This window comes from Canis aureus, chromosome 6, assembly GCF_053574225.1.
Source record: "Canis aureus isolate CA01 chromosome 6, VMU_Caureus_v.1.0, whole genome shotgun sequence".
In the NCBI taxonomy this organism is placed as follows: domain Eukaryota; kingdom Metazoa; phylum Chordata; class Mammalia; order Carnivora; family Canidae; genus Canis; species Canis aureus.
In genome coordinates this window covers 52619918-52647778 of record NC_135616.1, presented here as the reverse complement: position 1 = coordinate 52647778, position 27861 = coordinate 52619918, and the positions used below count along the sequence as shown (strand labels likewise).

Sequence of the window (27861 nt, the reverse complement as noted above, 5' to 3'; positions counted from 1 at the left end):
GGGTTCCTGTTAGCCCAACCCAACCAGGAGTCAATCTTTTTTCAGTAATCAACACAAATCAATGTTTTAGAAACGCTTCTAACTTTTAGTATAATCTTACTGTTTTTAGTTTTGGCCTTTTGCAATTCTAAGAGAAATTTACTTGGAGGATCAGTTTACATTAGCTTGGAAGATTCTTATCTTATTTTTCCTTTATTAGTGGAGATAAAATGCAGGGCTTAAGAGGAATAGCTCAATAAATAAAGAGGTTTCATTCATTACTTGCACTGGCTTGCTTAGAATTTTGTGTGGTGTCATGGCTCCACCATTTACTAAATGGTTAGAACTGGCAAGCTTGCCAAGCATGTTTACTGTTGTGTAAAATGAGGAGGGCTGGAGGTGAAGCAAGGAAGTTAGTGATACTGTGTGTGATGTGACTTCTCCCATAACCTCTCAGATCTTCAGTAAAATCCCTAAACTAATGACATAATTGGGGAAAGCAGATTTTGTGTTTGGATGACATAAGATGAATGGAAAACAAGGTAGGGAAAACCAAGACAAAGGAAGCCATTAGGAATTCAAAGAAACCACATAGGTATTTTTGAACCTGTCTAGGCATCAAATTGGAATCTTAAACCAAGTTGATCTAAGTCTGCATTGGTTAGTAGGACTTCAGCTGACAGACTACTTCTAAAATTCTCCAAGGATTTTTATGCTTTAAAACTTTTTGTTCCATTTTTTAAATATAATCCCTCTAATCAAGAACTTCAAGTCTAAATTTAAATTCTTATTTATGTAATTCAGCTGAGAATAGTAGTTGTAGTAATAACCATAATAGCCACCAGGGATGAGCAATGGAGTCAGACTCTCTGGGTTTGAGTCCCAGCTACACTACTTATAAACTCGGGTAAATTACTCACACTCTTGAAACTAGAGTCTTTTTATCCATAAAATGGGATTATGATGTCTACATCCACCATAAAGCAGTTGTGACCATCAAGTACATTAATGTATACAAAAAACTTAACAGAGGGGATGCCTGGGTGGCTCAGCGGTTTGGCACCTGCCTTCAGCCCAGGGCATGATCTTGGAGTCCCAGGATCTAATCCCACATCCGGCTCCCTGCATGGAGCCTGCTTCTCTTTCTGCCTATTTCTCTGCCTCTCTCTCTCTCTCTCTCTCTCTCTTTCTCTTTCACTCTCTGTCTCTCTCTTTCTCTCTGTCTCTCATGAATAAATAAATAAAATCTCTAAATAAAAATTAACAATATCTAGCACAGAGCAAGTCCTCAATAATATTAGTTATTAATATCATTACCATATGTTGAGTATTGTGCTATTTAAATAAATCATCATATTTCATGCCCACAATAACCCTCAAAATTAGCTGTTTTAATCTTCAGTTTACAGGTAAATAAATCAAAAATTGGAAAACTTAAATAATAAAAAAAATAGCTTTTTTATCCACGTCCTGCTACATTTATTGGGGGGTCAATGTAATCATGGAGAAATGAATGTTTGAATGAATAAATTTCCTCCTGTGACCTTTCATGGACCCAGAGAAGGGAAAAAAATAATTTATCTCTTAATCCTACCATTTTTTTACTGCTCACTAACACTGTCAAACTAAGGATTTGAGTGCCAATTTCATTAATGTCCTATTTTCTTTTTCTTCCAGCGAAGCAATAAAAATATTTATATGAAAGAGATGTAAACCATATTGCTTCCCAAGCTCCAACACCTTGACTTTTTTCTTTCTTGATTCTTCTACAAGCCGCCTTTGGAACATAATCTATGCCAATTGAAACTATCAAAATAAATTAAAAATACAATTTTGCAATTTCCTAACCAAACATTCTATAAAAACGCTAATAAATAACAACCGCTTTTCCCTCTCTCACACTAATATAAATTTATTCTCCCAAGAAGTAATCTAATCTTCTTGGTACAGTTTTTCCTACAAGAAATCCATACTCTCTCTAGCTCATGATTTCCCTACTCATTGCCAATTTTTCTTCTTAGAATGCATCTTGTGATTCTTTAAAACTGACATTAGATGATCCAAATGATCCCAACTACAAGCACTTTCTCCATTTTGGGGCTGGGTCTGTAACTGAAGTTAGTATTAAGTCCCCTTAAACAGAGCCAGTATTTCTTGTAGATCCAGAATTACTCTGCTAAGAGTCATGGGGACATAATAATCATCAAATGTCTACACTTGCCATTTCTTACCTACTACTGCTGCTAATCTTCTGCTAATTTTGTAAATAATTCTTTACTATTTTGTTGTTCAAATTCTTCTTTTCATTTGATAATGAGAAGCAAGCCTATGGAGGTATGTCCATCAATCCTCAAAGTACACTGGCCCAGCTCTAGACCATTCTGTCCTTTTCCACTAACTAGTCTGCTCCATATTATTAAGAGGTAATATGTACAGAATAGACTAGAGGGCATGGGAACTAAAAGAGCTAAGCATAGATTTGAATCTTATCTATTAGTAATCATTTAGTAAAAGATAAACTTCTTCAAAATTAAGTTTATTCAACTTTCAGTGATAGTACAGTCTCCTCTTTTGTAGACATCACAGGCAACTGAAAAGCTTTAACTTCTTTACATAAAAGTGACTATCAGTGTCTCCCAGGTGAAGGGCCTCTTATTTGACCTTATTGCCTACTTGTGATATTTAACACTGGTGGCCCCTTGTTCTTCCTCAGATGTTTTTCTGCCTTAATTTTGCTGCCAGTGTGCTTTCAGTTTTCTGCCTCTCTTTTGGATTTCTCCTCCTCCACTTTCCTCATCATGCATACTCACTAACTTTTGCACCTTTACTCACACACTCAACAAACTGGCACAGAGGAGAGGATACAGAAATGAATGGCACCATCCTTGTTCTCAGGCGACTTTTAGGCTTATAGTCAGGGATAACATGACATAAGATAAGTGTACTAATATGCTACTGGTGACTCTGAGCTCCCTGAAGTATGGAATTATTTATCTTTCTCTCACAACTAAAGTCTTCAGAAAAAAAGGGAGGAGTTCTTGTCTAGCTGTGGTTACAATATCTCATAGCAATAATTCTCTCTCCCTCTCTGATCGTTGGGTTGCTTTCACGGAATCAGAGAATTTCAGAGCCAACTCTCTTTTCATAGATAAGTCAACTGAACATAGAAGAGAGGAAGCAACTCGCCCACGGCCACAAGGTTTGTGCATAGCAAAGCTGGACCAGAACCAGACGTCCGTGCTCCCACTGCTCCTGCTGTCAAGCCTTATAGCAGCTCTTTGTGGGCTGAATTTTCCATGTTAATCCATAAGTAACTTTATACTCAGTGACATAATGGTTTGGTATTTCCCTCCTGCTCCACAGAGGGGACAGCATGGCCTGCAGCTCTGAACAGGAACAAAAATTCACACTTCTCTTGACAGAACAAACAAATTCTTCAGGTTCCATGTCAGTTTGTGGAAGATTCGCTCTGAAAGCCAGTGACCTCTGGCCTACAGGCTGGAGAAGTGGTTCTAAGTCCATTAAAATTCATGCTTGGAGTCTGATGGATCATAAGGGAGCTGCTGGAACAGAAATCATTCCTAAGGTCACACGGTGCGTTAACCCCCTTGCTCCTCATCACAGTGATGACGGCTCAGATAAACAACAGTGGATTTAACGAATGCTTAGATGGAAAAGTCTATCTATGAATGGTCTTCCCCAAGGCTGCCTGACACAAGACAAAGTGTAGAAGAGCAAACATTGACAGAAACCTGATAATATTTGCCTTTGCAGTGGTAAAGATGACATGCAGATATTCTGTGACCAAGTAAGGAAATGGGAGAGATTTTTTAAAAAGCAAGGGAGAGGAGGGAAGTGGAGGAGGAAAGGAAAGGAAGGGAGGTTCCTGGAGGGGAGGGAGAGAAAGGAGAGAGAGAGAGAGAGAGAGAGAGAGAGAGAGAGATGAGAGGAAGGAAGGATGGATGAAAGGAAGGAAGGGAGGAAGAAAAGAATGAAGGGAGGAAGGAAAGAAGGAAGGAGAGAAGGAAGAAAGGGAAAAAGGAAGGAAAGAAGCAAAGGAAGGAGAAAATGACAAGAAGGAAAACTGTTTCACCAAACTGATGCCTGTCAGATAAAAGAGACTGAAGCCATAAATTCCTCCCAGCGTTTCTAATGGGATTTTAATACAGCATTTGGCCATCATCTTTTTTTCATTCCTTTAATGACATACATGCCTGAAGTGTAGCCACGGAGCCTCTGAACTCTGTATATTTCTGTAATACACAAAGAAAACAGCCGTCACATCCATTTTAAGGAACTTTTAAATACATTACAGTGAGGTCTATAGGCCCTGGATCCGAAGGGAACTGCACAAAAGCCTGTCTGTACATCATCTGTGACGGGCCTGAATTCCAGCCAAGGCAAGGTTTTTTTCTTTTTTTTTTTTAAATAATAAAATAAAATACTGTGTTTTTTTAAAAGGAACATTATATTTTTAAACTGGAAATCATTGTATTTTGTATCTTATGTGGCATCTGAAAGTGATTTAGTTGAACAATGTGGTTTCTGATTGGTATTTGAATTGGTTCCAGAACATTTTTCATAATAACCATCTTAAAGATCCCAATTATCTGATCCTCTTTCCCCCCTTCACTTGGTTTCATAGGAGGTTTCCAGAGAAAAAGAGAAACCTGCAGGGGCAGGCAAGCCAACTCACATCTAGCTAAACTGTGTTTGCCTGCTAGGCTCAAAGGAAAGGGCTTGCTAGTTATTCTGAGTTGTCCAGGATGCATTTATGACTCCATAAAGGAGGCCTTGGCATTACCAGAATAATTACTTACTCAAACAAGCCCATAAAACCAAAGGGTTGCCCCAACTAAAAGGCAAGCAGGGAACTTTTTCCTTTTAGTGTTAACATGTAAATCTAGTAAACTGTATTTAGATTTCTATAAAATCAGCTCTGGATGCAAAATGGATGCTTGAGTTACCAGGTGGGCAGCTGAATCAATTCCCCAGGGTTACAGAGGGGCTAAGGGAAAGCAGTCCTGTTAAATATGAAAGAGCATTCATTCGTAAAGAGGCCCAGCCTCATTTGCAATGTGCAGAGATTGTGCAGAGGCTAAGAAAACAGGTCCTGGGGTCAGCTGGATCCGATCCTGTCTCCACCACTATTGAATGGTGATCCATATTCTTTGTGTCTCACCTATAGAGTAGAGATCATGTAATACCTTTTACGAGGTCATTGGAAGAAACGAATAGAATAATACATGTGAACGGCTTAGAGTAATACCTTGTATATGGTGGGACACACAATAAGTAGTAGCTCTTATTATTAGAAGTAATAGAACCTTATTGCAATAAACAGTAGTTTTTATTATTAGATATATTAATAATGCAAATAAATATTTTTGAGCACTAAGTATTGGCACATAGTGCCCGACACTATGCTAAGCATTTCGAATATATTTCGTATAATCCTCTCAAAGTAAAATTCCTATCACAGGTGAAGATTCTGGTAAGTGGCAGAACTAGACATAGAGCCACCAGATTTACCAAATAAAACTATAGGGTACCTAGCTGAATTTGAATTCAGATAAACAAGAAGTAATTTTTTTAGACTAAGCATGTCCCAAATATTGCATGAGACGTGCATATGTATCTGGCAACCCTAACTAGAAATCAAGCCCCTGGATTTATTTTATCAAGCCCATGCTCTTTTTTAATTCATACACAGAGTTATATCTGGAATATAACTTATTTTTTTATTCTCTAGCATTTTTTCCCAACCAGAAGGTTCTTAGATAAGAAACAGCCCAGGAACAGTATGTGGTTACCAACTATTAAGAAAAGTGAAATGCTGAAGATGAACAAACTAAACCAGGGCAGCTGAGTATAGAACTGGTACATCAAGCCCCATGTCCTTGAGATTATGATCTTAAAGCACATTCACAATTACTGAAAGTGCTTAAAAACAGTGTGGCAAAATATCATTTTAGATGAGAAAAAATATTTTTGCATCATAATTTACAGCTATAAATTGAGCTTACCATGCTTAATTTTTTCTTAATGGTATGGATTAATAATCTCATTCTTTCAACAAAATAATCTGATTCACTCTTTCAACAATGGTACAGATTAATAATCTGATTCACTCAACTCTTTCAATGAATTCACTGATTATCTTTACATCAAATTACCATGTAGATACTGAAGGAAGAAAAACAGACGCTGCCCCTGTTCTCACAGAATTTACACTTTAATGAAGGGAACTTAAGTGATTAAAGAAAGCACAAAAACAAATACAAAGCTGAAATCATCATAAGATCTATGAAACACAAGTACATGGTGATGAGTTCATAAGAGGGGCACAGCAGTTCAGAGAAGCTTTCCACGAAATAGGAAGGTTTCCTGATTCCCTGAGCTAAGGTGGAAAAGAATGAATACAATTTGACCAGACAGTGTCAAGGGAACGATTACTAACATATGCAAAGCTCCATAGAAAACAGGAACATGGCCAATATGAGGAACTGACAGACTGTGTCTTCAGCTGATGTGGAGAGGTGAGGCCTGAGCAGTGTTGGGGATAGATGGGGCAGGAAATGTAACGTATTGGTTACAGTAGACCAGTCCACAGCAACAAATGGACCCAACCACATCATGGCTCAAGACGAAAAATATTTATTTCTCTCTCACATTAACATCCCAAGGCAATTCCAGATTAGAGGTGGTGATAGGAGATTCTGGGGAATCCACTGTCAGAAATTCATGCTGGTACCTTTCTGTCATCTTCAACATGTGGCGGCTTTCAAAGTCAACATAAATATCACCATTCCAATCACCTGGAGAGTCAGGAAAATGCCTATCAGAGATTCTTAGGGCCTGGGCTTGAAAGCAGCACAATATCACCTTTGCTCACATCCCATTGCTAAATTCAGTCACGTGGTCACCCCAAACAGTAAGGGAGTCCGGGATTTGCAAACTAAGTCACAGGAGGAAGAGGAATGGGTATTATTTACAGCTTGCAGTGTCTCCCATAAGCAGGTAGAGCCAGATGACACAGAATTTTAGTTTTATCTCAAGACCAGTGAAAATCTGTTGGGGGGGGGGGTGTAAGTAAAAGGGAGTGAGGTGATCTGATGTATATTTTGAAGAGATGACTCTGGCAACAAATTGGAGAACAGATTAGAAAGTTACCAGAATGGTTGTAGGGAAATCATATATTTGAGGAAGATATTCTAGCACACTAGGCCAGAAATCGTAGCAGCATGACACAGAGAAGTTGTTGGTGCTGGAAATAAGGAATGGTGGATGGATGCATTAGCACCCGGTGACCAAGCAGTGGCCAGAGAATGACAGGCAAATATATAATAAGCCTATTTTCTTTGTTAAACTGTTTTCTACTTCCTGTAATCCCCCCACACCCTCCGCCCCGCTATCCTTTTGTACCACTAAGGCTCCTCAATCAGCATCATTCAGTAACAATGAAGATATAAGAATTATCATAAAGAATTCCTCAAATTTGAAAAAAGCTATCAAAAGGGCTTTAAAGAACCTCTACACAGAGTCCCTAGGGTGTGAATTGGTTCTGCACAGCCCACAGGTTTGTTTGTTTGTTTTTTTTTTTATACCAGGCCTGTAAAATGAAGTTAAAAATGTTTCTTTTTTTTTTTTTTAAGATTTTATTTATTTGAGAGGGAGAGAGTGCACACAAGCCGGGGGGTATGGGGGTACAGAGGGAGTAGCAGGCTCCCTACTAAACGGGGAACCCACTTGGGGCTTAATCCCAGGACCCCAGGATCATGACCTGAGCCAAAGGCAGAAACAACCAACTGAGCCACCCAGGTGCCCCTAAAAATGTTTTTTAAAAAACAGAACACCGAAATGAGTATAAGACAGGAATCTTGTGTCACTGTTAGATTGTTTTCTTATACATAAAATGAGGGCAATAATATCTATACATCCTAGCCCTTGTGTTTTGGATGTTGTGAGGATGGAGTGCTGTGGAAATCGCTTACATGGAGATGTATAGTAGTTCATATGAACAGGGCTCCCTGGTGTTTGAAGTTCTGTAATTGCTTGCTCAAACTATTTAAGGAGACATTCATCAAAGTATTTACATGTAAAATAAAGAATTGCATGTTCAAAAGCCGGTTCATTCTTCCCTTGTTTTACTGCTACCTAATATAACAGTAAGTGAAAGTTATTTGCCTAGTATAATGAGCTAAGCAAACACAAGACATATAAGCATGTTATTCAGTGTGCCATTTAATTGAAGAATTGAGAGTTCGTTGGTTGATTTTACTGGTGTGAAAGAGGGAACTGCTAAACCTGATCTTCCTTACTTCCTAAACTTTGGTTTCTCCCTTGTCATCTAATAAGCTGAAAATAGTAGATAGGAGCAGCTGGGTGGCTCAGTGAGTCCCACTCTTGATTTCACCTCAGGTTGTAATCTCAGGATCATGGTACTGAGCCCCACGTTGGGCTCCTCACTGAGTGTGGAGCCTACTTAAGATTCTCTCTCTCTCTCTCTCCCTCCTTCCCTCTCCCTCTCCCTCTCCCTCTCCCTCTCTCTCTCTCTCAAAAAAAAAATAGTAGTAGGTAACACTTATTAAATACCAAGCACCTTTCTAAGTAATACATGTGTAGAAATGTGCATACCACACACATATATATCAATATGACTTATGCCCCTCACCACAATCCTATCTAGAGGATACTGTTATCACCGTATGCAGTTTGCAGTGAGGAAACTGAGGCACTGACAGCCTAAGAAACTTGTCCAGAGTCACAAAGCAAATGAATAGCTGGGCCACAATTTGAACTTTGGCTCCTCAACTCCAGAGTCCATGCTCCTTAATCCCATACTGCTGCATCTCTGTAATGTCCCAAATGCTAGATAAAGTGCTATATTCTGCCCTTTATTAAGATTATTCTCATTCTTATGGGTGCCTGGGTGGCTCAGTTGGTTAAGCATCTGCCTTCAACTTAGGTCGTGATCCTGCAGTCCTGGGATCAATCCCCAAGTCGGGCTCCCTGCTCAGCCGGAGTCTGCTTCTCTCTCTCCCTCTTCCCCTACCCCATCCCATCATACTCTCTCTCTCTCCCACCCACCAATAAATAAATAAAATCTTTTTTTTAAGTGCTCCTCACTCTAGTTATTGCATTATTTTCTCTAGAAGAATTTTCACTGAGAGTCATCTGACTAAATTACTCCAAGAATTACCACTTGGCCCCACAGTTATTTAAGTGAGGCTAGTAAGATAATCCCAGATGGGTGGAGGAGCTGGAAAACTCAACAAGGAACTGCAGCCAGTCAAAGTCTTGCCCAGCAAGGAGCAGGTTGCTGTCACAAAGTTGCTATGTCCATGTGACAAATTCCCAGGCCCACCAATGTGCAAGGACAAAGAAGTAAGGATTCAGGCCTGCCTTTTCTAATGTCCACTGTTTTGTGGGATGGTGATAGAGAAGGCAGTACTTGAACTGAATCTTGGAAGTTAAATAGATGCTCATCAAATTGACAAAGGGGTTGGGGGCTGGTGATTTCAACTGGACCAAAAAAAGAAATAACACAGAAGGGAGAGAGCAAGGGATAGCAAGACAGGGGAGAGTAGAAGCCAAGTATGAGAAGAGGCTGCCAGGAGCCAGGTCATGCAGGGCTTCGTGGAATTTAGTAACCTTATTCTGTGTAGCTCCAGGGAGCCACTGAAGGGTTTTGAGCAGATGGATGATAAGTTTCGAATATCAGAGAAAGTATTAGGGTTAGATTATAGTTTCAGCTTTGGACTTTCTGAGCTGGAGAAAGCCAAACTGAAGGAAATCCGGTGGAAGTGTCCTGCGGAAACATGGACATGAAGTCTACAGTTTAGAAGAGAGATACGGACAAGAGACAGATTTGGGAGGCAACACCAGTGAATTGGCAATTGAAGCCATGATAAATGAGATTTTCCAGGCAAAAATACAAAATGACAGAGGATAGAGATTGGGACCCTGAGGTTCACATGTGAGGGTGGTGGACAGATGAAGAATGAGCCTGGGGAGAGGAAACAAGTCAGGGGAATTACATGAGCAGGGCACCTGCCAAGGAAGGAGAGAGTATTATTGAAAAGGGTGTGGGCAAAAATGTCAAATGTCTCAGAGCGGTCAAATGAGGTGAGGGCTGTAAAACCCTTCCTATTTAAATGGAGTGACAGGGCCAGCTCCTAACTGCAGGAGGTGAAAAATGGCCTTGAGGTTAGGAAATGAAACGAGACAACAGGTGGAGAGGTTTCTGAGGAAGGAGAGGCAGAGGCAGCAACTTGGCAGCCATTCCACCCTTTGCTTCTCAGGGGCCCGGTTTCTTCAAGAGGCTGAGAAGAGGTACCTGGCTACACAGCCCTCGTCTCTCTGACAGCCTCTTAGAAGAGATTAGGGTTTCAGACACCTTCCCAGTTGGAGTTTCATGTGGGATTCCAGCAATCAATTTTTAAGGTTATTTTCCAAATCCTAAATCCCTATGACATGATCCACTGGGCCCTACTTTGGGACTCAATTACCTACTACCTAATAGGCATGTGTGACTGCCTCAGAATGCAGGGTTTTGGGTGTGCCAGAAGCACGCTGTCTGAACCGAGTCTTCCTGTTGTTATAAAACCCAGGTAATTTCACAGGCTGAAGGGAATTTTCACTGATTAGTTTTGCTTTCCTCTAGGGTTTATTAGTAAGTTTGGTTCATAATGATCAGGCAACCTCAGGGGTATGACTTAAGACAAAACTATTTGAAGGAACCTAGCTCTATAGAGATTTCCCTGATTGCCTTTCCTCATGTTTAAAATTTCATGGTTTGTTATCTTGACCCCCTTGCCCCGCCTTGTGTCATCTTGGACATGTCGGTTAACTTTGCAGGATGGCCTCATCTGTCTACAAAGGGGACTGGACAAGATGCTCAGTAAAACCATATTATTCTACACCAGGGGTCAGCAAACTTTTTCTATAAAAAGCCAGATAATAAACACTTTTGGCTGAGCAGGCCATGTGGGCTCTGTTGCAACCACTCAGCTCTGCTGTCATAACACTAAAGCAGCCACAGACAATATATAAACAAATGAACATGGCTATGTTCTGATAAAACTTCATTTACAAAAACAAACAGTGGGCCAGATTTGGTCTTCAGGCTGTAGACCTGTTCTAATCTTTAAAATTAAGTCCTCAGTTTCCTAAGCTGGAGCTCATAGACTCACCTATTAAAACATCCATATCCAGAAAAGGCAAATTATTCAGCTACTGTCAGCCTTTATGTGGAGGGAATCACAAAATGTAACTCACCCACTGCAAATGAGAAAAAGCAGAGAAATATAAGGTTTAGTATTTCACTGGTAAACAGTCTGGTCTTCCTCAAAAGGTAAGTGAGAAAAATACACTAACAATCCAGTGAAACTGACAATTCGGTTTAATCCAATAATTTAAACAGTCTATTTGAGAAGTATTTAACATCTTTTTGTTGCTGTTAAAAATTCCCAATATCTGTAAAAGCCTTTCTTCCCCCTACATAATGACAGTCATGAGTGAGGAGGTCAAAGAAGAGGAAGATGATTTGTGGGTCCCTAAGGGCCATAGGGAAGAGCAGGGTCTCCAGAAGCAATGCCCCCTCCTTCCAGCTCTGGGATACTGTCCCTGTCCACAAGCCATACATGCCCAGCTGGCTTTCAACAACTAAGGTCTACAGTCACTGTAACTTGCCATCCAGTGGGTCCTGGCTCGGGCTTTCTGGCCTCCATAGTGCCCCTTGGCTGACTCTGCCTCACCTCCAATCCTGCTGGTGTTAGACAGCCCTCTGAGGTCTGGCCATAGCTATCATTCATTAGGCCCCGGTTTGACAAGTGTACCTTGCAACTTTCACCATGGAACCACTGCAACCCCCTCCCCCAACACTGTGACACCTCTGCCAAGTTTCAAAGCCAGATGCTCAGCTTTCTGAAGTCTGTATGCAGACATGGCTCAGGAAAAGGTCAACCTCAGACCCTTTCTCTGCCTGAGTTTGATGCATGACTGGGTGGGTGTGACTGACCAGCTTGGTTTAAGGCAGTCACTAAGCTGGTCTCTGCTCCAGTCCCAACATGTTTCTTTGAGTTCTCTTCACTTTACCCAAGCAGAGAGGAAGTGAAAGATATCTGACCACTTCACTGCCTTACTCTACCTTAATCTCCTTACAATCTCTGGAGCCAAAGGAAGATTGGCTTTTTTGTTTACTGCTCATTTATTCCGCATCCCCCCACCCCCGCTGCCAAGGAGCTGCCTCCACCTCAAGGTGGAGAAGCTGTCTTATTAATGCTGGAAGAGAAGTCTCAGAGCACAGCCCTTCAGGCTGAGTTGTTCTTATGCTAAAGGCAGCAATGAAGGGATTTGGGGAATCACACTTTCCTTTTAATGCCTGCTTGGTTCTCCAGACTATTGTTCTAAATCTATTTTGTATCTTAGAAGCTGACTGTTTCCTATCTTTCTTCCTTGAATTCCTTATGCAACAAATCATAATCCTGCCCTAGGTGAATGGATGGATGAGAGCATTTGGAGCACTAGGATAAAGAACTACCTTCTAAGAGGTCAAGTAAGGAGTGCATATTTTCAAAGCAATATGTCTTTACAATCAATTTCCTAATTTATTCAATAGCTTTTTATTTTTCATGAAGACAGCTGAATAAGGGGAAGCTCCTGAGAGAAATAATCTCAGGACAGATTGGTGTTAATGCAGAAGAACATGGAGATACAGCTAGCACTACATCAAGAGTATTTCTCTGAGCTCAGAGTTCAGGGCTCAACATGTGGCCATGAGGCAGAAGGAAGAAGGAAGGTTGTAGAAATGCATCATGATATGTACAGGATTAACATGACTCAGTATCACAATGGGAGAAAAAGACCTGAAGCATAAAACAGTCTACCATCCAGTAAAAAGGTTTGGAGAGAACCTTCTCTCATGAAGGAACAAGCTAGAGCAATGGTTTTACATTATCTGAGCACTAGAACTTCAAGAGTCCGTCCTTTTGGTAAAATGGTGTCAGAGATATAGAACCTTGTTCAGAAACAGGGCAAGTTTATTTAGTTGATTGTCTGTGTGTGGTTCCCTTGATTATGGGACCAGATTCAAAATTCAGGAGGTACTAATGGTAACGGATCCAATAGAATACCCCAGGGAGAACTAAAGAGAATAGCTTAAGAGAATCATACGTAAAAATACTTAGTAACTGAATAGAAAGTTTATATTTTATTAAAAAAAAGATAATTGCTTACGGTTAGAAACTTATACCTTCAATTTAAATGCCATCTTGCTACCTATAAAGCCATGGAAAACCCATAGGTAATTTACTCTTGACTTTGAAGTGCATTGTGTAATTTTAGAATTTTATTTTTTTCATAATTATGTCATCCCAAGGCTGACATCAGCATTTCTTGAGCATGCACTGACTAGTAAAGAGATGGAAGAAGTGAGTAAAACAATCCAACCTAGCATTAAAATGCTCTTCAGAGTGTGGAATATGTGCTTCATTTATTGACTACACATAGGAGTCACAAAACAATCCCAGGCACTTGTGTATATAGAATAAAGATTGTGCTGATTCCTATCCTCAAGGAGATTAAGGTTTAATGGGAGGGAAATAAAATACATAAAATCAACATAAATACATACAGATGTGCACAGCAATTACAAGAGTGAGGTGGTCATATGGAATCAAGAGTTAGGCTGATTAGTTAGGGAATGATTAGGTAAACCATATATATATATATATATATATATATAGAGAGAGAGAGAGAGAGAGAGAGAGAGAAGGGCTGCAGTAGTCAAGGTTGCTATCAATGCAGTTTCCCAACCCCAAAATTTAGTCTCATGACATTCCTTAAATCTATACCTGTAACATGCAATCCCCAGCATTTAAGAAACTTTATTTCTAAAACTTATTTACTTCCTAATATCCAAAATAACCGCATGGATTAAGGATGTTACTAATCATCACAGATTGCTGTTTCTCTAATAACATGAAATTAAATCTGAAAGCTTGCTCTAGTGTGATGGCAGACGTATGTATAAAGATGCGTATCAATAACTCAACTGGGGCGTTTGAGTGGCTCAGTGGTTGAGTGTCTGCCTTCGACTCTGGTTGTGATCCCAGAGTCCTGGGATTGAGTCCAGTATCGGGCTCCCTGTAGGGAGCCTGCTTCTCCCTCTGCCTATGTCTCTGCCTCTCTCTCTCTGTCTCTCATGAATAAATAAATAAATAAAGTCTTAAAAAAGAAACCTCAATCTTGTCAGGTACCCACAGCTGTGGTGTGGATAGTGGAGGATATTCATTTTCTCGGTGGGTTATCTGTAGCCACAACCCAAAAAACACTTCCTTTGGCCCTGTTTCCCTTCACCAACACTATATACATTCCAGTGAGCATTTATCTGTGCCCTGGGACAGCTGCAGAGCCTAATATCCTATGACCTATTCTGCAGTCTGATATAAACAGCCTCTAATTAGCCATTCCCTGGGATCTTCCATTCTTCTACTCCAGGCTAGAGGAATCAGGAAGAAGATCTATCTGCCTGTTGGTGAGGAATGCTGAAAGCATAATTTCTAAGAAAGGAAGGAATTAAAGGCAGAAACAAGTGAGAAACCAAAGAATATTCTTTGTCCAAAGGGGGGAACCAGAAAAGACATCCCATTGGAGAAGAAAAGAACCAGAAATAAAAAACATCAATATAGCAGAGTCTAGAAAGAGCTTAGAAGGGCTCTGGAATCCTACAGGCTGTTGCAGTCATTTGCCAAAAACCCACCCAGCAGTTCTCTGGGAAGAAAAAAAAAGCCCATAGGGACTGAAAACATTGACTAATAATTCTTGAATCCATCTCCACAATATTATTCATCTCTGCCAAGGTCAAGTTTGGTCACTGCATGGCTGGAGGTCTGGGCATGCTGTTCCCAGTTTTATTTTTACAGTAGTTATGGAGCCTTTTATATTTTCAAGGGCCCTCCTGTCACTTATTACCCACCCGTCCAGACCACCCACCCACGCTCCCACACACAATAAGTCCAGACACACCCACAAATACCCAGATTCTTTAAGCCTTATGGTGATTCAAGCTACAGGAATATTGTTTGCTCCAAATGACTCCATTCTACATTCTTGGAGTTTCCCAAAATAAATCTGTTTCCTTCTCTGAGGACCGATCTGTGGATCTTTCTCCGCAAACATTTACAGAGCACCTACTGTGTGTAGTGCACAGATGGATTCAGGAGCTAGAGGAGGCTCACTGGGAGGTGGGAAACCGGACGTGAGCCCCATCCTGCTGAGCAGGTGGCCTTGCTTTCTGTAACCGCAGAGTGTTGGGGCAAGGGGAGGCCCTCTCTGAATGGAGACCATTTTTCCCACTCACACTTCCTCTGCCCTCCTTCTTTTTCCTTCCCCTTTAATTCATTTCTTCATCTTTTGTGTCTCTCACTCCGACCCTCCTTCTTTCTCCTTTCTCTTTTTTCTAAGAAAAAGGGGAGGTTTCTAAAACCACCTCAAAGGTTCTGTCAGACTTGGAAGCTATCACCATACTTTTCCTGCCTCCTTAGTAAACAACTCATGGAAGAGGCCATGCAAACTCTGAAAACATAAAAGGAGATTGAAAATACTTGTCCTAACTCAGAAAAGCTGACTTTGAGAAAACTCCTTTCCTCCACATCTTAACACTGGTGCCCGCATATCAGGAAGGGCGGCCCAGCCACCCTGCGCTTAGGGCTGACTGTGGTGTGGACCTACAGCCCCCTAGGCCCTGGGCCCTTGGGATAATTTATGAGGTGTCAGGATATTCTGGCCACAAGGTCAGAATAGAACGTTTTTTACACTTCAGCTGCCGTGAAAGAGAAACAATTTAATTCTGTTTTACTCTGGCACTGTCTGTTTTCACAATGAACAGGGGATTTGAGTCTTCTCAAGATTATTTGTCTAAGCAGAGACCAAGCCTCTGCTGAGTCTTGAGAGGTCTAACTTGACTCTGGATTCCTTCTCCTTCCTCCCCAGCTAGGGAAGAACACACTTGCCTTTCCTATTGTACCAAAATGAGATTGGAATCCATTTTAACCGGGCAATTGTTGTGTGCCATCGAATAAGCCAGATGTCTCCCATCATTCCATCCTCCTCTGTTTTAATGGGAAAGAGTGGTTCGGGCATGGATGAGGGATGAGAGAGCCCTCTCCTAAATTCAGCAGGCCTCACAGTCTCTGCCAAGTCGTGGTCTCGAGTCTGAAGCAGTGTTTCCCTTGGCCTGGAAGCACAGCCTCCTGGCTCCTCCTGAAGCTACAGAACCAAAGACATTCCGCTGAGTAGCCTGAAGGTCTGCCTGCCAACAAAACCCAATGTCTCCGCCGAGAGATCTCAGAGTAGGAGCACAAGCCTCCCTTACTGACAGAGCAGCCAAGAAGACACACACAAGGCAAGCCAGCTTCACAAGACCCCACCACCCCCCTTCTCTGAGCCAGACTGGAAAGGTCATCTGAGAATCAGAATGGGACAGATAATTGCATTACGGACAAGTCACCCAGGGTGCTTATGAGGTAGAGAGGGGTGCCTGGACTCAAGGGTCTGGAAGCAATAAGTCTTCCCATACCAATCCATGTGATCTGCTGTGTTAAACTCATCTCCTAGGATTTGGCCACATGGCAAGCTCTAGAAAGACAGGAACAGTAACCAGATAAAATAGAATAGATTTCATCAACGTTTAAATGTAACTAAAAGGAACAAGAGAAATCTCTACATGCTGATGGGTAATAATCTTTAAGAAACATTAAGTGAAAAAAACAAAGGTACAATACAGTGAGATAAGTAGGCTACCAAATATATTAAATATATACTTATAGGAAAACAGAAGAGGCTTGTTTTATGGTTTGTCTCCAGAAAAGAGAACTAGAAGACTCAGGGTCAGAATTCAGGTGGAGATTTTCTTCTCACTATACCTCCTTTTGTGTTTACAAAAACTTTTTAACCCACAACTCATATTACCTTTACAGAACAATTTTCATGAAGAAAGAAAAAGTAAAAACCCGGAGAATGGCAAAGAGAAAGGAGATAGAAGAAGAAAAGCAAATGATTGAACTTTAAATTGCTTCTTTATGTTGGGCCAGCCACTTCTGCAAAAAACCACTCCCCTAAATTAGAGCACTCAATTCTTGTTGCGAAGGGTAAAGGAGCTATTTGGTAAATGACCTCTTCGAGTTCCCTGAATAGTAGTACTTAAATGTGTATGGCAGAGTTCTTTACTTTCATGTGGGTGAGATTAATCCCCCCAAAAGGCCTTCAGTCAATGCATGGACTTCTCCTCCTGTAATTTCGCATCCAGTAAGCCTCAGTTTCAAGCTAAATGCTGAGTCAGACTGGTTTGCTCTCCACTCTGCCCTTGTCATGGTTTCTGAAGTTCTTTCTCTATACTCCTTGTCACAGTAATAATTATCCTTTGCGTTTCCAGAATGTCATTGATCCAAAGCAAGTGTGTGTATGGGAAAGAACATTGGCTCCTAGGTCAAACACCAAGTGTTACAGCACCAGCTGTTTTGGGGGCAGTTTGGTAAATCTTTTATAATTTCTCTGGGCTTCAGTCTTCTTATCTGTGAAGAGAGACATTTGAATGAGGTACAGTACCATAAAATGCCTTAAACACTACAGGTCTCTGATTCTTTGAAAATAACAGTCATCAGGCTGTGTACAGATGGAGCCCGGGACATATAGCAGGCCTGTCACAGATGTCCGTGGTTCCATCTGACCTTCAGGTGAATGCATATCTGAAAGTACTATCAGATTTGGCTCCTTGTTAACTAGAGGTAATTGAATTGTTTTCCCAAAGATGTTGCCCACCACCAGACAAGATTCTGGAAATACATTCTGCCCTGGCATATGACAGACAAAAGAAACTACTACATTGTGAAGTAAGCTTCAAAGGTATCCTGGTATTGCCGCCAGGACTTTGGGTGGCTGGCCCACCACTGGCCACATTGATCATCCAAGAGGCATATCTTGTCACTGAAGGCTACATCCCTGGGTAGACGAGACATGCCCCCGCACCCCACACCCCGCAGATGAAGGCCCCTCTTCCCATTCTCCATCTCACTTCAGGTGTCTGGGATGTCAGAAAATACTTTCTCCACATCAGGACAAGATACTTTGGTAGAGCAGCCTAGTACCACTGTCATGGTTCACATGAACCACAGAGGCCCAAGAGATGGTGAGAAAGAAAGAATGACAGAATTGCCAAGATGGCAGCCCTCATCTGTCCACTCTACTCTAACCTCAGATAGGAAATTTAAAGAACTCAGTTACCAGCCACACTGACATGTGTCTGATTCCTTCTCTGCAAATTTCTCTTCCTCCAACACATTCTCATCCAAAATATAATTAATTGCTCCTCATTCCTTTCCTCAGATATTCCAGTTCATCAGTGCCATGTGTGAACTATTCTTCTCAATCTTATAACAAGTCTTAATTGGATCTTCCTGTTAGCTGTGCTTTTGAGTTTATAACCTTGCCACAACTTCAGTACACCAACATAGTGTGAAAAATGGATTCTAAAAAAATAACAGAGAACAGAACTTAAGAACATGAACTCTGGAGCTAGAACACCTAGTTTAAATTCTAACTCATTCCTTGACAACATGGCAGCAGCCAGGCACACCGTCAGTGACTTTGGACCTGCTGCTCATAGAGGACCAGGTCCTGTTGCATTGTAAGAGGTCTGCTGATCCTTTAGAGAATTCTAACAATGAATTATTCTTGGAAAGATGTCCAGAATGTTTGAACTAGACTAGTGAATGCTATAGCTGGTAGTAACATAATGAAATCATAGATGCCAGTGGAGGGGAAAGGAAAACTTTTGGCTGCCAAGCTTTAAGATATTTGGCTGTGGTTCTGAAATTGACCCAGGCTCATTAGCCATTGAATAAGTTAAAGGAAAACAGTTGAAGAAGCCATGACTATCAAAGGCACAGGCATTGCCAAGGAACTGTGCCTTTCTCCCAAAGAAGCTGCTCCATGCTCACTGGAGATACAATCATGGTAACTGTAAACTGTAAATTGGAAAAGAACGTCAAGAAATGAGAGATAGAGGGATATTTGGGTGGTTCAGCAGTTGAGCATCTGCCTTTGGCCCAGGGCGTGATCCTGGAGTCCCAGGATGAAGTCCCATATCGGGCTCCTTGCAGGATCTAGTCACTTGTTTTCCCACTCTCGGGGTAGCTGCCTTAAATGTCAAAAAGCCCTTTAAACCCTAATTAAGGAGCCATGGGATACAAACAACATTCAGCCACTTATAAATTATTGCTTTAATACAGGTGATGGTTAAATGACTTAATGTAGGTACAGTGCTAAGAACAGTGCCTGACACACAGAGCACTTTATCATCATCATCATCATCATCATCGTCATCATCATTTTTATTAGTAGTTGTTGGGGATATTATATATCCTTTAGGACCTTTACACACTGTGCCAGATTTACCAAAAGAAGTAAAACTCCTATTTCTGAATCTTTCAGGCACTTCCAGAACCCTTTGTCATAACGATAGTTGGCTGTTTCTTCACATGCCATGCCACATGTAGAGCTTCATCCATCTTTACTGACACATGTTTACTGACTTACATACCTATCCGTCACTTGTCCATAGTCTCTCAGAAAATAAAGCGTGTCTTGCTCTTTAATTTTGAACCATTCTCCTCCACTTTCCTGTTCAAAGTTCTAGTATTTAGATTTGAATGCTAACAGAATATTGAAAAGTTTGAAAGGAATAGTCAAATTGACTATAATCTTTCATGGGATTCTGGTTTCCTCAGCATCTTTTTTCCTTGAAGCAAAATATTCCATATGGATCTGCTTTCATTTGAAAGAGATAGAGGAGGGCATTTTCCCCTGTGAAATGAATAAGCTGGTATAGCAGAAACTGTTCATTATCTGCCCAACAGCCATCTCCCCCTCTTACTTACTGATTAATCTCCAGATATATGTAGGTGACAAGCAGAGGTTTTGCACTTTGGAAGATGTTTAGCCCCTTCTCTGGCCCCCTTTGCCATTAACATCCCCTTTGCCAAGAGATTTGGTCTATGACTCAGATCTGGCTCATAAAATATAAGAGAAAGTCTGCTGGGGGGCAGGGTGGGAGAAGCTTCTGGCAACTATTTTCTCTTTATTTTTTAAGTTTTGTTTATTTATTTTAAAGAGAGCATGAGCTGGGGGAGGAGCAGAGAGAAAGGGACAAACAGACTCCGCACTGAGCTTAGAGCCCAACACCAGGCTCAATCCCAAGACCTTGAGAACATGACCTGAGCTGAAATCGAGAGTCAGACACTCAACTAACTGAGCCACCCAGGCACTCCTATTTTCTTTCTATAAAAAGGAAAAAAAAAAAAAAAGTCACAAGGAGAAAGCTTGTTTTCTTTATCTCTAAATGAGGTGAGAATGTGATGCTGTGGCAGCTGTCTTAACATAATGAGGTACAAGTCTAAGGACCAAGAGCCAACATGCTGACAATAGGAGAGTAAAAAAAGACAAAGTATTGAACCACTGTGACATCCAGACTTCTTTTAGTAAACTGTAAAGCAATTGTAATTTGGTCTTCTGTTACTCGATAGCTGATCCTAATACAAATACACATTTCACATGGAATGTTGAGTCCCTTGCAATAGCACATTCATTCCTCCTTGAGAATCTTCTGTGAGAGCTAATAAATACTTATACATATAAAGACCTTTCTACATTTCAAATCTTTGTCATGACTCTATGATTTTTATTTGTAGATATTTCTGTTAAAAATGATTTACTTATCACATAATTATAATTATCTCATCCCAATGAAGTCCAAAGTCTTACAAGTACAAAATCATTTTCTTCTTTCAAATTACACACTTTTTTAAAAAAAGACTTTAGTTATTTAAGAGAGAGAGACAGAGACAGCAAGAGAGCACAACTAGGGGGAGTGCCAGAGGGGAGGGAGAAGCAGGCTCCCTTCTGAAAGCAGGGCTTCATCCCAGGACCCTGGGATCATGACCTGAGCCAAAGGCAGACACTTAACCAACTGAGCCACCTAGTCACCCTTCAAATTACACATTTAAATAATTATAATCTTATTTTGTTCTTTCTACCCCCTATATTTATTATCTTTTCCTAAAGAAACTTTCGTTAAAAGCATGGATTTGGAATCAAAGACCCAGAGTCACATATAGTGGTCATGTGAATGAATGAATTACTTATTTCTTCTGATACTTAACATCTTCATATAAAAATAATATCTAGAAAAAAATAAAAAATAAAAAATAAAAAAATAAAAATAATATCTAGGGCTGTAACCAAGGTGAAAAAAGGTGACAGAAGTAAAACACTTCCCTAAATCTTGGCACAGACTGAAAACTCAAAAAAGTTTGGAGGAAAAGAAAAGGAATGGGGATAGGGAAGAAATAGTGAAGGAAGAGATAAAGGAAAAAGAAGAGAAAAAGTAAGATATGGAGAGAAGAAAGAAAAGAAAGGAAAAGGAAAGATGAGGAACAGATGAAGAAAGGGAAAAAGAAGAAGTGGAGAAAGTACAAAATAAAAGGAGAAGGGAAAGAGAGCTAGAAGACAGAAAGGAAGAAGAGAGGAATGGGAGGGAAAGACAAGGACGAGGAGCAAAAAGACAGGAGGTAAGCTGATGACATGATGTCCGTTTTAACACAGAGAAGAACTTGGAGAAACAGATTAGTGTTAAAGTTTTGAGCCCAGACAAGCCCTGATCATCTATACCTTACAATGATGTGATGCTTTTCCCCTTGAGCTTTGGTATTTTGTATGGCTGACTCTCATGCAGTTTGAATCTAGTTACTCCAAATATCACTACAAAGAAAATTACAAAGGATTATAAATCCTGGGCAATAGTCCTAGTATTTCAAAGAAGTGGTTGATTCATCAAGATTCCAGTGTAATCAAAGAACTTGGAGAAGTCCCTGGAGTTTGTTTCCATCAATGTGAAGTATGCCTCAATTAAACAAGCAAAAAATTAAATGAGTGATTCATTGGGTTTCTTCTGTAATGGCCAGGTGTCCTCTTTCTTCAATGATGACAAGACAAGAGGAAAGAGACTTTTTTTTTTCCTAATACAAGAGGGAGATTCTTTTAACAGTGAAGGTTGGTAAAATTCCTTTAGGTTACTAGTTAGTTTCTACAGAGAGCCTAAAAATGATTTCATGCAGTCGGGGTAAAGTGCAGCACAAATAAAGGTAGGTAAAGGTCTAGAAAAGTCTCTAAGAGGACCTTGTAGACTTATGTTTTTGCACTGCAGTCAGTGCTTATCTGTTTTTCAAAATGGGGATTTGGGGAGGGGTCTTCCTGTCACTTCTTCAGGTTTGTTTGTATCAGTTCTCTCCTTGCCTTCTGATCTCCCACAAAGGCTGACACGGGTCCTGGATCTACAACTCTGTTCTTCCTGCTATGAAAAACATGTGCAAGTTCCCATTTTGTCTGTGCTTCTCACTTCACACCATTTATACTTCCAACTTTTCATTGGTATGCCTTATGAGCCTGAGACTTTCTGACTTCCTGAGTGCCATATGCCCATAAGATCCCTCTCCCTTTTCTGGCTGTGTCATCGTTGGCAACCGTTTCTCAGACCATCCATGGCTAGTATTGCCAGCTCTCTTCTCCCCTCTACAGGATTCCAGCTTGATCTAATGCTACCCTTCATCACCATCATCCTAACCCTCCACCCTCTGGTCCTGATGCCTTCCCTTCAGCATTTAAGCTTTCACTTGAGAACCTTGTTACCTGGCATCACAATTCCAGTAGAGTGACTTCACCCAAGAAAGGCAAAGGAAGGAAACTCTTCTGTTGGCCTGAGTTAATAATGGAGAAAGGGGACAAGTCTAATCTTTCCAGTGCAGAAGATGTGTGCATTGTTTGTTGTGAGTAGCCCTCAGGGAGGCAGAGATTTCAAGTTCAGCATTTATGTGGCACATTTTTCAATTAGACAATATACTGTATGGCATTTCCCTTCCTCCCCCTGCCCCTTCTCTTTTATTACCACATGACATCATCTCCCCAGTGTGACTGACAGAGCCCATTGGGCTCAACACTGATAAAAAACATCTGGGGGAGAAACACTGCAATTTAGAAAACAATTAAGTACATCAATTTCAATTCATTTAGTTGGCCAGAGAAAGAAAAGTTCTTTCAAAGAGGTAACTCGATCTCCAGAGGTCATGGATTAAAGGGCATGCAGACCCGTTTTCTCTGGGTTGTACTGCAGAGGAGTACATCTTGGTTCAGAGGTCTAAACGCAGACATAAACTCCTGTGTTGCAATTTTTAACAAAGAGTAAACCACAGTGAGTTTCCCTAATTTTCTCATTCCTACTCATTTTAAGACATTCTTTCCTTATCCTTCCCAAATTCCCAAAAACTTAAGAGCTTCCTCGAAAGATGTGTTTTCTCTCTCAAGTGCTCACCATATGCTCATTTGTTATGGGAGCTCTGTAACTGAACCTCAGTTTACTGTTAAAGACCCCGTTTGAAGGGCTGATGGGTGTGTGTTTTCCTGAGTGTTACTGAGTTTTCCTTCCGCTTTCCTCACTAGCTCTGTGAGCACCCATGGCTCCATTGCTTTAAAGGGTTCAGAACCTTTATGAATCATGGTATAAATTTTTATACCCAAAACCTTAAATAATTTTATTATTTTTTCCACCTTCATTGAGAAATAATTGATATACGTCACTGCATAAGTTTAAGGCATTCGGCATGGTTTGGTTTACATATATTGTGAAATGATCACCACAATAGGAACCAGCTAACATTCATCTTCTCATACAGATGCAATAAAAAGAAAAGAATGAAGAAGAGAAAAAAGTAAAAGATTTCTCCTTGTGATGAGAACTCTTAGGATCCCATTGTAACAACTTTCCCATATAAGGTACAGCAGTGATAGCTGTAGCCATCATGTTGTACCTTACATCCTGTATTGATTTGTCTCATAACTGGAAGTTTGAACCTTTTGACCACCTCTATTCAGTTACCCATTTCCACACTCTCCACTCTGGTAACCACAAATTTGATCTCTTTTCCTATGACTTTGTTTTTACATTCCACATACAAGTAACATAATTTCTTCCTCTGACTTATTTCACTTAGCACAATGCCCTCAAGTTCCATCCATGTTGTTGCAAATGGTCAGATTACCTTATTTTTTATGGCTGCATAATAGTCCTTTGTATTATATGGTACAACTTCTTTATCCATTTATTAATCAAGGGATACTTAGATTATTTCCATGTCTTGGCTATCGTGAATAATGTGGTGATGGCCATGGGGTTTTCAAGTCAGTGTTTTTGTTTCCTTTGAATATATTCCTAAAAGTGGAATTGCGGGATTATATAGTAGCTCTGTTTGAGGATCTCCATGCCATTTTCCATATATATATTTTTTATTGGAGTTCGATTTACCAACATATAGTATAACACCCAGTGCTCATTCTGTCAAGTGCCCCACTCAGTGCCCATCACCCAGTCACCCCATCCCCCCTGCCACCTTCCCTTCCACTACCTTGTTCGTTTCCCAGAGTTAGGCGTCTCTCATGTTTGTCACCCTCTCTAATTTTTCCCACTCATTTTCTTTCCTTCCCCTATAATCCCTTTCACTATTTTTTATATTCCCTGTATGAGTGAAACCATATAATGATTATCCTTCTCCAATTGACTTACTTCACTCAGCATAATACCCTCAAGTTCCATCCACGTTAAAGCAAATGGTGGGTATTCATCATTTCTAATGGCTGAGTAATATTCCATTGTATACATAGACCACAACTTCTTTATCCATTCATCTTTTGAAGGACACCAAGGCTCCTTCCACAGTTTGGCTATTGTGGACACTGCTGCTATGAGCATTGGGGTACAGGTGTCTCGGTCTTTCACTGCATCTGTATCTTTGGGGTAAATCCCCAGTAGTACAATTGCTGGGTTATAGGGTAGCTCTATCTTTAACTCTTTGAGGAACCTCCACACAGTTTTCCAGAGTGGCTGCACCAGTTCACATTCCCACCAACAGTGCAAGAGGGTTCCCCTTTCTCTACATCCTCTCCAACATTTGCTATTTCCCGTCTTGTTTTCACCATTCTCATTGGTGTGAGGTGGTATCTCATTATGGTTTTGATTTGTATTTCCCTGATGGCAAGTGATGCGGAGCATTTTCTCATGTGCTTGTTGGCCATGTGTATGTCTTCTTTGGTGAAACTTTTGTTCATGTCTTTTGCCCGTTTCATGATTGGATTGTTTGTTTCTTGAGTGTTGAGTTTAATAAGTTCTTTATAGATCTTGGGTACTAGCCCTTTATCTTATATGTCATTTGCAAATATCTTCTCCCACTCTGTAGGCTGTCTTTTAGTTTTTCTGACTGTTTCTTTGCTATTTAGAAACTTTTTATCTTGATTAATTCCCAATAGTTCATTTTTGCTTTTATTTCCCTTGCCTTCATAGAGGTATCTTACAAGAAGTTGCTGTGGCCAAGTTCAAAAAAGGGTGTTGCCTGTGATAGAGAACCCAGAAATGGGCCCTCAAATCTTATGGTCAACTAATTTTTGACAAAGGAGGAAAGACTATTCACTGAAAAAAGGACAGTCTTTTCAACAAATGGTTCTGGGAAAATTGGACAGCTAGATACAGAAAAATGAAACTAGACCATTGTCTTACACCATATTCACAGAGGAACTCAAAATGGATGAAAGATCTAAATGTGAGACAAGAATCAATCAAAATCCTAGAGGATAACACAGGCAACACCATACAATTTTCCATAGTGGGTGCACCAATTTACATTCCCACCAACAGCATACAAGGGTTCCCTTTTCTCCATATCCTCGCCAGCATTTGTTATTTTTTGTCTTTTTGATGACTATCATGTAATAGGCATGAGATTGTATCTCATTGTGGTTTTAATTTGCATTCCCTAATGGCCAGTGACTTTTGAGCATCTTTTTCTGTACCTCTTAGCCCCTCATATATCTTCTTTGGAAAAATGTCTATTCATATCCTTTGCCTATTTTGTAATTGGGTTGCTATTCGGCCACAGGCTGGTATTATATTGGGAGGGGCAGAGCAGTCAATGTATAGCCGCTTCTCCTACCTACTAATCCAGTGTGTCTTGGTCCTAGTGGTGCAAAGGGGGTGATTCAGCCTCACCTGCATGTTCCAGGATGCCCTCAGTGGTGTCCTGTTCTTGAGTGGGTTTTAGTTGTTTTTCTTGTGAGGAGTGAATCAGGAACAATGTATGTCATCATCTTGGTTATATACCTCCCAAATAAAGGCCAGAAGCATATACCTCGGTAAAATGATAATCACTGCTCTCATCTCTTGAGCACCTACTATAGAGTAGTCACTATAATTACACCTGAATCATAATATCTGATTGACTCATGTTAGAAGGTGAAGGAAGAACAGTGAAGTATCCCCCAAACTGACACAGCACTTTGAGATTAGAAAATGAAGCAGGTGACTCCATTACAGTTTGCACTGAGTTTTATTCAGGGTAACTTACTGACAAGATGAGGATCACAGCAGCTGCAATGTTACTCTCCACAAGTCTGGACGTTAGTCCACAGATTTGATGCAGCAAAGGGACATGCAAAAGGGCACTGTAGTGAGATCAAAGGGTTTGCATGCACCTAATTGACAGCTAACTTTAATTAGATCTTGTGGCACCACCTGTAAATTAGGAAGGGAAAAGACTAAGTTATTTCCAATAGATACATTGGAGGCCAAAGCAAGCTGTGTCCACCTCCACCTCCCACCCCCCACCCAGCTTTGGCAGGTATTTCTAAGGTATGTGTATTAATCTCCAAGGGACCCAGAACATATAGCTCCAAAAGAGGCCATTGATCGGACATGAAAAAGATGGAGGACCAAAGATGGAGTCAGTATCATCAGCACTCCTACAACTTGTCACATCAGTCTTATTAAGTAGGTATTGTCATTCCTTTATTGAGAAATTGATTATCTTATTTTAAGGCATTAAGACTTGTACTCATATAAAAAGAGGAAAGACTTGAAGATTTGTCAGCTTCTTAGGTTCATGCTCTAAATATCACAAGCAAAACAACAGCCTAGGAAATAAACTCTGAAAGATAAGATCTAGTGATAGCTCTGAATTGAAAGTCTCTAGCCACATTTAATTAAGACAACATATATAGAGGAACTAATTAGTGCTTGGTTCAAAGTAGTTCCTCAATAAATTATAGCTCTAATGATTACATAAAACCATCTCTACCTATTCTCTACTCATCGTCAATTTCCCTCAAACTTCATAGTACACTTGGGATTGTCAATTATACTGCTGAGGTTTTCTTACAGTCTCCACTTAAATTTTTCACCTACGTGGTCTAAAGACCTAAGAGTAAGATCCAAAAGTAGGTATTTCATGTTATCTGATTGAGAAATATTAACTACCAGGAAATCCCATTCCAGGAAGGAATGAATAGGTAGAAAAGGTCCTAAAGGAGAACTTGCTCTCCTTTTAAATTTTGCCTTGGGAAGCAGCTTAAAACATAAGCACTTTCATAGCATGTGTTTCATTTTGCCTACTGTAGACAGAAAATGCAATTACAATAATATCATGAGGCCATATGGAAGTGTGAGGTTAGGACATACACATTTTGTAATGAGCCAGAGTTGACTGACAGGATCACTCAACAAGTGGACCACATTGGCACTGGGAGGGCTTGAGGCTAGGAAACATAAGCAAAGAGTGGATTTCATGTCAGTAAATGGATGGTAAGGAAAGAAGAAAAGGACACCTAGGTTAGAAGGCATTGAAAGGCAGAGGAAGCTGGCAAAGGAGCCACTGGGAAGCCTTGGTTAAGCCAAGAAGCCTATAAGCTCCTGAAATTCAAGAATTTGGGCTCCTGGGTAAGGAATCC

At 40.5% G+C, this 27861-nt stretch overlaps 1 long non-coding RNA gene across 5 annotated transcripts in view; it reads right to left on the bottom strand.

Moving 5' to 3' along the window:
• Nucleotides 1-6597: 6597 nt before the first annotated feature.
• Nucleotides 6598-27861, bottom strand: part of LOC144316117 (uncharacterized) — a 30705-nt gene continuing 9441 nt past the window's right edge. The window contains exons 4-8 of one of the 5 annotated variants that reach the window (XR_013381940.1): nt 26484-26650; nt 26129-26267; nt 21714-21798; nt 11175-11262; nt 6598-6797 (exon numbers count right to left, since the gene is read on the bottom strand). This is a non-coding gene — a long non-coding RNA (uncharacterized LOC144316117). Of the gene's footprint in view, nt 6798-11173; nt 11263-21708; nt 21799-26128; nt 26268-26446; nt 26651-27861 lie in introns of those variants that run through there. The other 4 variants (XR_013381937.1, XR_013381936.1, XR_013381939.1 and 1 more) reach the window with 4 other exon arrangements.